The sequence below is a fragment of the Liolophura sinensis genome, chromosome 1 (assembly GCF_032854445.1).
Source record: "Liolophura sinensis isolate JHLJ2023 chromosome 1, CUHK_Ljap_v2, whole genome shotgun sequence".
Classification (NCBI taxonomy): domain Eukaryota; kingdom Metazoa; phylum Mollusca; class Polyplacophora; order Chitonida; family Chitonidae; genus Liolophura; species Liolophura sinensis.
The window spans coordinates 26729101-26740896 of record NC_088295.1 but is presented as its reverse complement, the minus strand read 5'-3'; positions in this window follow the sequence as shown (position 1 = coordinate 26740896).

Here is an 11796-nt window from a genome sequence, read left to right as displayed (position 1 = left end):
TCTGGCAAATGGACTTTAATTAACTTCAGGGTTTTGGTCTAAGCGTTCATGTAAATTCTAAAACAATAGCAAATTACACCATGTCTTAAGTAGAGGTAAATACAAAATGCAGTCTAATTCCAACGTATTAGACGTCACTGGTTTAAAATTACTCAAGTATGTTGATCACATTTAATACACAAGCACATTAAAACAGTGCCAAAAGACAGGCGTCGGGGGATGCTTGATCTATGTTTATGTGACCAGAGGATTAATCCGGAGGTAAATTGTTCCAGTTTATGTCTTATCAATGACGATTTTCCCTGGCAATCACATAACTATAACCCAAATTTAATTGGGTAAATAGCAGGTTACAATCTCGTCTCATCTCTTTTAAAGTCAGTTCGTTCTTTAAGTATTACGGCACCATCGGAATAAAGAAATGTTCAACACGCTTTCCTGAAATAACTCAAATAACCTGCAAAAACAATGAACGGAAATTGAAGAGCTTTTTGTGGAATGAGTACCAATGTATCCCAACTATTTTCGATTTATTACCAACAATTGTCTCCGGTGCAATTCATTTCAAACTGCTCTGTGATTTAGGTTACCTGACAGGACAAACCATCATAACAGTAAATGTTTACAGTTAACTCGTTCAAATCAGCCTTTCAGGCAAGATGAGCCACGCATGCAGTATTACATTAAAGATAAGCTACCAGAAGAAAGAAAAGAATTACCCTCAGCATCATCTCAATAGCCCACTGGAACAGTGGGTTACAAATTAGGACGCAGCGTGGGGAATTATGCCTGAATGAAACTGATTCAAACACGCCCAATGAGTAACTTGAAGCCTACTTCCGGTTTGTTAGATATGCATTTACTCATTTAATGCATCAGTAAACGTTAACCATGGAGTGTCTCTTGAGAACTTTGTCCTTTAAAAGCCTTTGTTGCTCTATATTAAATGATTGAACGAAAACTGGTAAACTGATATGTGGTGACCTTTCTACTCGCGTTAACTATTTACACTGAAAGCATTGGGCTACGCACATCCATCATCTACCAAAGCCCCAGTAACAACCAGACTTACGACTAGTTATGAAAACCTGCGAGTGAAGCATCGCCGGTAATCTTCGTAAATACTGGACTGATCGTATGATATGTATTTATTTATTTATTTGATTGGTGCTTTATGCCGTACTCAAGAATATTTCATTTACATGACGGTGGCCAGCATTATGGTGGGAGGAAACCGGGCATGGCCCTGGGGAAACCCACGACCATACCTAGGTTGCTGCCAGACCTTCCCACGCACGTCCGGAGAGGAAGCCAGCATGAGGTGCACTTGGACTCACAACGACATTGGCGAGAGCCACGGAGGCCCCTAGAGAAGAAGAAGAAGAAGAAGAAGAAGAAGAAGAAGAAGAAGAAGAAGAAGAAGAAGAAGAAGAAAAGAGTGAGTGAGTGCTGGGGTTTAACGTCGTATTTAACAATTTTTCATTCATATGACGACGAAGGAATCCTTAGAATGCATGTAATGTGCCCTTTATCGCAGGACGTATTTCCACCGCTCTTTTATCCAGTGCTGCTTCACTGAGACGCCTTACAGAAGGCAAGTATGTCGAACCACCAGAGCCATTATACTGATAAGGGTGAACCAGACGTTGCACTATCCCCTTCATGCTGAATGTCAAGCGAGGAAGCTGCAACTTCCTCTTTTAAAGTCTTAGTTGTGACTCGAGCTAGGATTGACCCTGGATCTACCGCTCCCGATGCGGAAAAGAAGAAGAATAGGCGGTCGGAGTAGTCGCAGGTAGCATTTTGTTCAGGTAGATTTTGTGCATGCACAAAAGCCAGCTGCCATCAGCTGCGATCTCCATAAATTCGGAATCATTTTAATCGGTCAGCTCTAGATGCTGGTTTCCGACCATCTAAAACCATCTTGATGAAATATGCATGTTTATCTTTGTCACAGAGTGCATTTGTTGTGAATCACATCACTCAAATTTTTCACAAGTATAATGTGTAATAATTGTATTTTGGAGTTGAGTAAATTTTTCCCCGTTTTTCAGATATAACAAAATTTACACCTCACTACAGCACCACTGTATGACGATTTCTGACCTCGTTGCTTTGGATCACTTTTGTGGGTTTAAATACCAGTCAATAATTCCAGTCTTAAGTGAGCATTTTACTACTAAGCCTTAATCTAATCCGTTTTATTTGGTTTTGATCATCCTTAGCATATGTGTAAGACAGTCAAAAATATCAAGCTTGCTAATAATCGTTTTCTCAAGATGACCGAGATGGTTAGCGTGGCACCGTGATGCAATGACACAAAAGCCTTTCACCAATTTGGTCGTTGTGAGTTCAAGTCCAGCTCATGCTGGCTTCCCCTCAGGCCTTATGTGGGGAGATCTGCCACCAACCTGCGGATGGACGTGGATTTCTCACAGGCAGTGCCCGATTTTCTCCGACCGTAATGCTGGTCGCTGAGGATTTTAGTACAATTTAAAACACCAGTAGAATAAATAAATAAATAAGTCAAATAAAATTACCACCTTATTGGTAAATGATTCTGTCATTTATTATACCTTATGGCACCATCGTTTTAAAATAACAAGCTAAGATTCCCCATTACTGTTGTGCAGTGTCGCTTAGAAACACTAACTTCGTCACTGATTGTATACATAAAGCTATTTGTATTGAAAAATTCAAAGAGTATTTACCACCCACTAAGTAGCGTGCTGTCTTTTCTGCTTGATCATCTTTAAACGTGTTGCAAGGCCCAGAAGAAGTAGGGAAATCTTTGAGACCACTGTAAGAAGATTTTCGCTATAACCATTGTCTACATGACTAATTCACAATCTAAATCTCGCCTGAGGAGTCTGTCTGCTTACTCAACCAATGCCAAATATTCTCTTTGAGTCCCGAAACACAAATAACAGAAGCATGAATAATTGGAGACATTCTCCATATCACATATACGGCTGCCAGAGTTCATTGAAGCTCACAATGGAGAGGTATTTGGTAACAACACGGAACATCCAAGGTCAAGGTTATCGTATTGTCCCACTAATACCAAATGTCTTCGTACTCCTATTGTTAACCATTTTTAATATTTCAAATTACAACCGTGTAACAAGATCGAGGTTAAATAACTGTATACATGGATTTGTGGAAACTCACGTGATATCACGTGTTGGACATAAATCTGATGCTCTGATTCGCTTGATCCTGATCAACGTTGTCCCATGTTAATCCACTTTGCTATGGCCTTGTCAGGACTTGCTGTTTGATAGCTTCTTGTTCAGGTGCATAGTCTCCCGGTTTCTCAGATTTGCCCGTAAAATGATCTAAAACACGGCTAGCCAATCCAAGAAAAACATGCCAAGAAGCGGCAAAAAGTAAACAATATATGCTGCATGTCACAATAGACAATATAGCCTGAGGGATTCATTTTGTTTTTCGTAGGGCAGGTATTTGCCTCAGAGTATAGCTGGGTAACCATTCAGAAGAGGATTTCCGTAGACTACAAATATTACACACACAGCTCTAAATGTCGAGTAAACCACTTCTGTGTGTTCCTTCCTGACATGATGTACATTGGGATAGGCCAATTACTGGTTGACTTGGTGTCAAGGGCTGTGACTGAATGGGACGTTACGGTTTATAAGGAAGCACTCAGAAAGGGTCGATATTTGATGTGATCTTCTACGAGGAAAAAGACAAGCGTTACATGACCGATATCATATAGAAAACTATATATTCAAAGACTAATTCATTAATTATCATTTTCATAAGCGTGGCCATTTCCAGGAGAAAATATGCAGCTCGTTACATGTGTTTGTAAATATACAAATCTTTTTGACTCATTATAGCTGCCTGATAGCAATTTATATCACTGGTTATGTCTTTGACGTTGATTCTCTACATTTGGCTTCATCCTATATGTGCTTGATACAACTGTGATATAACAACGTGCATTCAACAGTATAAATAGCTGATGTACGACACAGATATTATCGAAAATTATGTTGTTGTTTAAATTAGACAGGATTTGGAACTGCAGCAGTTTATCTGATCTGCATATACCTAGAGCCGGTAAACACTGGTGACAGGGAGTCAGTCAACCGGTACCGTCCATTCTTGTTACTCATCAATAGGAGATGGTATGAGAGATGGTTTCCATTGAAGCCAGTCTGTTTATCCATGTTAATGGTTTTGTTCCAGCAGAATTCTAATTCATTCAGTAGGATTTGGCATCGCCTTGTACTGACAATGGAATCGCCAGCGGGAGTGACATAGCCGCTCGGTATGGCCTTATAAATTACAAGTAGTACCTGGTAGACTCGCTGAAGTTGAAGTCGTCATCAAAAAGGATATCAACCGCATGGAAACCAGAAAACATCTGAGTTATTGCTTCTGTGGAGTGTTGTAATGATCAATCAATCCGGATAAGATGAGTACGCTTGGATAAGGTTCACCATGAATTATGTATCTGATTGTGGAGCATTGTTTTACGGGTGCTTGTCCGTTCGTTATGCGATATGCTTCCCTTGATGTCGTAGCCGCGAGCGTCAAGAGGCTTTATCGTCCCGTTCAAAACCTCGAAGCCATGTGTAAACCTCGTTTTCAAGCGGCCTGCGTTTCCGGTGCGATGATAGCGGTCTTCAGTTCTACCAATAGATTCAGTCATCCAGTGTGACGGGATAAACGCAGCTGTGCGTTGACCAAGTACTATCTCTCCGACATTTCTTTTTGCCCGATTTACCATTTTGTAAAATGGTGAACAGTCGGGCCGCAATGGCTTCACACTACCCATGGTGCTTACTTCTGGTGGCCTCGATTCTTTGGCACGGGACATCCGTAGCGTTTAATCTGTGTGAGTATTAACTTCAATGCTGATTTCCCAAAGGTATCTTTTGTGATGACAGCTGCTGTATATGGCACAGATACACCAGATTGATGCTTCGAATCAATATAACCCTTTTGGCGAATATAGTAAATACAGTTAATCGATATATTCAGTTGTCACGATGACTAGCCTTATTCCCAGAGTTAATTTTTATTTTTCCTAACTGCATGTGGTGACTGGCTCGCTGTGTGATTCACAGATAGCTTTTCTGTATTAAACATCTCAGCCGGCTGCGGATGTAGGCGAAATGGACATGTCTATATAATTATCTTCAGAGCTTTCACATAAAAGAACAGCAGTATCATTTTTCACATTTAATGTTATTTCTACATGGCAATCAGTATACCCTTATCACTGAGAGGGTGGTGGAACGTTAGGCTGGAAAAATAGCCTAATGAAGCGGACATATCTTCATGACTCAAATTTTGAATTGTTTTGGTGACATTTGTGAGTCAGAATAAATAAATATAACATTATCCTAACCTTTCTGCTTTCCTGTGAAAACAGATGTTTGCCGCATAAATGCAGTGTTTTATTCATTTTGCTACATTAGTGTACAAAAGCCTGCATCATAAGATTCAGGGGTTTATTTTAATACATTTCATGTTGCTAGAAAGTAGGTTGATCAGATTGTAGGATTTATAACTACATGTTTTCACGCGTGTGGTACTGTTAGAAAACCGCGCGATATTTGCAGACTATTTTCCATTTCATTGTTTTGGAAGGAAAGTGCGTTTTGTACTTAAAACCCAAGATATTGTGTTGCTGATGCAGTTATGTACACTGGGTGGAGTGCCAAATACGTGAACGTACTGTTCATATCTATACTGTTGACACATTGTTTGAAGGGTTTAAAATAGTGTCTGTGTTCATATCACAACTAATGTCTATTTTATATCATTTGCATTAAAACCAACTTGTTACATAAGGCTTTTCACTCCACCATACTCTACGCTATATCCAATCCTAACTTATATCAGAAGAAAAGAAACAAATCATTTACAGTTTGGTTAAAAATGCTCTCAACTCACTTTAAGTCATTCATAGCACAAATGCGATGTCGTCAATGAAAATGATCACTTAGAATCTTTCATGAAAAGGTTCAGTCATTAGTGTATGTACTCATTCGAAAGTCCATTTTTTTATCTTCTCTCCAACCTTTGATGTCCAATACGAATATAATTACTCACCATCATTGCCTCTGTTTACATCCCTCCGTGTAGCATCACGCAATGTTTATCAATAAGCCTACATCTGCACCTGGGTTATATGCCAGTGATCATCTTTCGAATAATAAATTTCTTCAATTTTGTATTTTCCACAGTAAGGTATACTTAAGTTGGTCAGTTAGTTAGCGCGCTAGCGCAGCGTAATAACACTGGAGACTCTCACTAATGCGGTCTCTGTGAGTTCAAATCCAGCTCATGCTGGTTTCCTCCCCGGCCGTAAGTGGGAAGACCTTTAAGCAAGCTGCCGATGGTCGCGGATTTCCTCCGGTCTCCGCCCGGTTTCCTTCCACCATAATGCTGGCCGCCGTCGTATTCTTGAGTTCGGCATAAAACACCAATCAATAAAAAAATAAGTAATACATTCTTAGCTGCCTCCTGTATCTAGATTTGCCAATAGTAATTTTGTAGTCATCTACATCGATTTGTTAAAAGCTATGTTAAAATTGTGTCTATTCAGGAATGAGCGCAGTAATTTCAGTTTGGGTTGTGGGCAAACCCTCTGACAATAGAGAGTCGTAATTACATTTGCGCAATTCAGAACGTCTCTCAGTCGTGCTGAATACAATGCTCTAATTGCAGTAATCGCCTGCCAATCCCCAGAGTGTAACGTCAGCGCGCCAGTCTTGGATATGTTAAGAGATGATCTAGATGATCCGTTCTTGTACACCTTCCTACCGGCAACTGGGTCGTCACTCTATGAAGATGTGGTGGGCTGTGAGTACCTCATACACAACTCCTCTTGAAAGCTCACCTTCGCCTCATGCCATCCATAAAGTAACAAACCGCGTGATCTTAATAAGCTCTTTTTGTTCGAGATCTAACGTATTTGTACTAATAAAGACTGGAGTCTCAGAAAATTCCACTTCCTGTCAGTTTGTCAAGGAATACTTTATTTTATTTATTACATTGTTGTTTAACATAGTTGTCATGGAATATTGATTGGTACTGGATTACGATTTAGCTTCCATTCGTGTGGATATACATGTAGATTGCCGAGGTTTTACGCAATAAGTAGAAAGAATATATCAGCAGTATATCTCAGCGATCATGATGACACAGCAACTCACTGTAGTGAACTGATCATTACAAATAAAGCTTGTGTCACCAGATATCCACAAATTACACGCCGACAAACACACGGATGCCACAAAACTTTCATTTTACATATCAGAAACTAAAGGAGCTCTGACCTTGTCAATGAAAACTGCTGAATGCTTAAAACATATTCTTTTTCAGTGTACCGTATTAGCAGCGAACCAATAAAGTTTGTTAAAATTCAAATATATATATACTTACATGTAGTCAAACATTGTAAACGTTAAAAAGAAAATGGCTACATATATCATGTATATAAAAGTATGACATAAGGTTTTATTTTATCGTACTTTCGCTTTGGTATCACCTTTTGCAGACTGTTCTACCCGAAGCCGAAAGATATCCGCCGTACTGGATCTAACCGAGAGTTGTCAGTTGTCAGAATTGTCGACTATCAATCAGTTGCCCTATCTTAGCTTGGTCCCCTGTTCTGGCGTGTCCGGCTCCATCACGCCGGATACATCCGTGTACCTGAGGGCAGTGCTGGACATCTTAACAAACCAGGGTATCAGTACTCAGCAGATGACAGTGTTCGCCGATACTTCAACAGGTAAGCAGCTCTGGCAAAACACATAGGGACACATCAAGCTAAGGATTTTTTGGTCCATTGTCCCATCACCAGAATTGGATTTCTTTATTATTATTTTTTTTTTGGAGTTTACGCTGTATTAATCCAAGGCGTCCGAGGACAAAGAGCTAACAGATAATACCTGTAGACTACTTCCGGCAGATCAAAATATTCATATTGTCTCATATGAATATGCCCGTTATTAGAAAACGCTAAAAGCCTTTGAAAACTAGCTAATTATCCTTCTTGAACAAGTCTCCTGCACACAGTTCCTGTATCACTTTTATTAATCAACCCATAGCTACTTCTCATTTCATATTGGTGATTTTAAGTAATATTGAGATTACACGTTATGGATAAAACACAGATTCTAGTGCTAAAAATTCCTCAACCAATTTTCAACACTGGAGTTTGTGTGGTATTCAGAAAGTACCATGTTAAATAACAAGTAGAACTGCAAGCAATTTCGGCCGGAATCCAAGTCGTTTTATCGTTCCAATCATTATTCGCTATCAAGAAGATGTAACGTACAGTTTCCGTATTTCTAACGATATAAGCGCTTCATGGACAATGCAGTAGAAATCAAGCTACCATCGAACTCCTTATTAAATCAATAGGCTCCATTTTCTATTTATTAAATTGGGTGATGTCGTTCAAACATTTCTAGCGAAAAATCCATTGATCGGAGCCATTCTTGGGCTACAATTTCGTGCATGTTTTAGACTTTTAGCTCCCATACTTTTCGACCTACAGACCATTTAAACTTAGTAACTAAAATTGGTTTTTGACGTTATCTCAAAAAGTAACATAGACGAAAAACCAAAGCAAATTCACAATCAGCTGCCCAAAATACACCATAATATATAAAATATATGTCAAAATTATAAAATAAAAAAAAAATAGCGAGTTTGCACAGTCTTTACCGGAAATGAATTACATTTGCCTTATTGTAAGTCGTGTTGGTCTACATGCATATTAAACTTTAGGAGAATCCATTCGCTTGTTTTGAAAGGAAGACGTTTAAAGGTTTTACACAAAATCAAACATGTCTGCAAAACCACGTAATCTAGAAAAATCAGTTTGGCTGTTCGGCACAAGTCAATCGGTCTAAGGCTTAGGCTGTAGTGGGGTCACAAATTTGGTGAAGTAAAAATAATAATCCGACCGAAACAATATATGTCCCACAGAGAACCGGTGTGGACCGACTAAAAATGTTATTACTTTGCATTAATCTGCAGAAACTTGCCACATCTCTCCAAAAGGCATTGCTTTATGACTGATTGAAATATTCACAGAGATAATGATAAACAGCGCAACAACAACCACCATGTGCGATGGACCGACAGTCGAATTTTGTCGGACACTCAAAAAAACACTTAGACTCATCTATTAGAGCCGCCGTGTTCATATTCATTTATCGATAAATTATGCTGTGCTGTTGGGAAGACCGCTCGGGTGTGGATAAGTACCATACACACTTTTTATACACTGTTGCTAGTTCAAACGCATATTGCCATTCAACCATCGCAACGGTGACGACAATGTTGGTATGAGAGCGCGTCAGGTAGATTCACAATTACCTCATCAGGTATAGAGATAGATCGTAATTACCTCATCAGGTATAGAGATCGATCGTAATTACCTCATCAGGTATAGAGATAGATCGTGCTGTAAATCATCGTGCTGTCGAAGCGACTGTTATTAGACTCAAAAAGGCATTGCATGCAAGGACTGACGCAGAATGGTGCGGATGTAAACGCACGAAGTTAGTATACTAATTGTAACCAATTGACCCAATGCGAACAAAGGTAGAGATCAGACAATGCTTTTTGTAGCATTGTTAGAAAAGGAGTGGTGATTTTATGCCCGAATGATTCCACTATCTCTATGCCTGGGTAAATGACAAAAGGTCCGATGAAGACAGGGTCAAGCCGGTGTGCTGCAGTTCACCGGCTGATTTCTGGCATGGTGTGTTACAGAATTACTTAGCTGACCTTAAACAGCCCAGCGATATTTACTTATGTCTCGAAAATATGATTGAAATGGATGCCAAACAGTTACCTTTTATCTCTGCAAGTCTAGTTTTTGAAAAGATAACAAACCTAATTTGGAGGGGGGGGGGGGGGGTCCTGTGGCATCTAACTCTTCCAAAAGACGTAGCAAATGACAACAGCCATCTTCAGATGAATGTACTAGGCGTACACGTAATCGTCACAAGCAAAAAACTGCTTTACTCGAAATTTCCTCGTTTACATGGCTAACACAGCTCGTCACGTGTTTAATTTCCCGGATGTACGACTGGCAATGCGTGCAACAACCCTGCCAAGCCTTTGCCGTTCCCGTGTAGGTCTACATAGTCTAATGCGCGAAGCCGAGAAGGTCACAGTATTGCCGAAAGACTGTACGGAAATTTACTCGTGAATAACAGATGATGCTTGCAGGCCATGTAGATGGGGACGTTTTGGTTCAGTGCACGTTTGCAAGGTGATGCATGTCGCTAAACTGACACATCGTATGTAGACATGGGCAGGGGAAAACGGACAACCACCTCAAACAGCTGACATCACCAGTATGTCGAGGATAGCACACTGAGGATCGAGGGGTGGAGGGTAGGTCATTGCTTGCATATAGGGGTATAGTTCTACATAAATATAGCCCCATAGACCTAAGACGCATATTGTTTCTCTGTTTGATCAAATGCACGATGTCTTTCCGACATCACTGGAAACTATTGATTGCTGCTCTTAGCATGATGTTATGTTCTTACTCTCAAAGATAACATAACAATCAGGTTTACTTGAACAACGCGGCTTTTGTGGGGAAGTCGAGTACTAGCGCGTTACTCACGATAACAAATAAAACTGCTCATTTAGATATTCACCTGGGAATACATGCTACAATCTTTTCCCTCTGATTTCAGACATATACTAGCCTGCAGTACTTTACATGAAATTAACTACGAAGTCCTTATGTATAATGTTCATGTCAGTTCAAACCCTACTGGTACCGAGAAAGTTCTTGGAAAAGAAACAGATCTCATACTGTTTAAAGTTTATAACATAACCGATACTGGAGTGTCACGTCTTGAAAGTTACACAGTATTTTGACGGTTTCCTCTCACGACTCAGCTAGACTATTTATGGCAATGACTTTTCCAGAACGGGTGATTTCTAATCACAAAATCTGGATGTATCATTGTGTAGTCATTGTAGCCGACTTGTTGGTTGCAAGTTTGGGAACTGGGATAACCGGTGTTGCAGGGAAATGCTGAATGGTTCCTGATGACTCATGATTAAAGTTATCTGGTTGATTCTTTGGCATGAAAATATCAATGAGCTGATCCAAATGTCTCTTCCAAATAATATCGATTCCTACTTCAACTTGGTATGTCACTGGACCTAATTTCTTCAGAATAACACATCGAATCTAAGTAGGGCGTTGACACTGTAGTCTCTCATCAAGACAATAGATCCGATTTCCAATGACTTTGTCATTTTCCGATGAGGCTTACTTCATGATAGATGATGTCAGATTAGGATGCATAATGTTGAGTCTGGTCCACAGTCGTCGTCCTAGGAAAAACTCTGCTGGACTCACTTTCGTAGTGGAATGTGGTTTTGATCTGTACGACAACAAAAACTGGTACAATTTCTCTTCAGCTGTCCCTGGACTTTTGGATAAGGTTTTCATTGTTTTCTTGAACGTACGCACAAACCTTCCTGCTTCTCCATTGCTACTTGAGTGATAGGCTGGTGATTTGATGTGTTTTATCCCATTAGTTTTGGAAAACTCATCAAACTCTACGGATATGAATTGAGGTCCGATGTCGGAAACAATATGTTTTGGAATTCCATATGCTGAAAATAGCTTCCGAAGGGCATTTACTGTTGCATTAACTGTTGTTGCTTTCATGAGTATTACTTACGGCCACTTTGATCTTACATCAACAACAATTAGGAACATTTGATTTAGGAAAGGTCCAGCATAGTCTGTATGTACTCTGT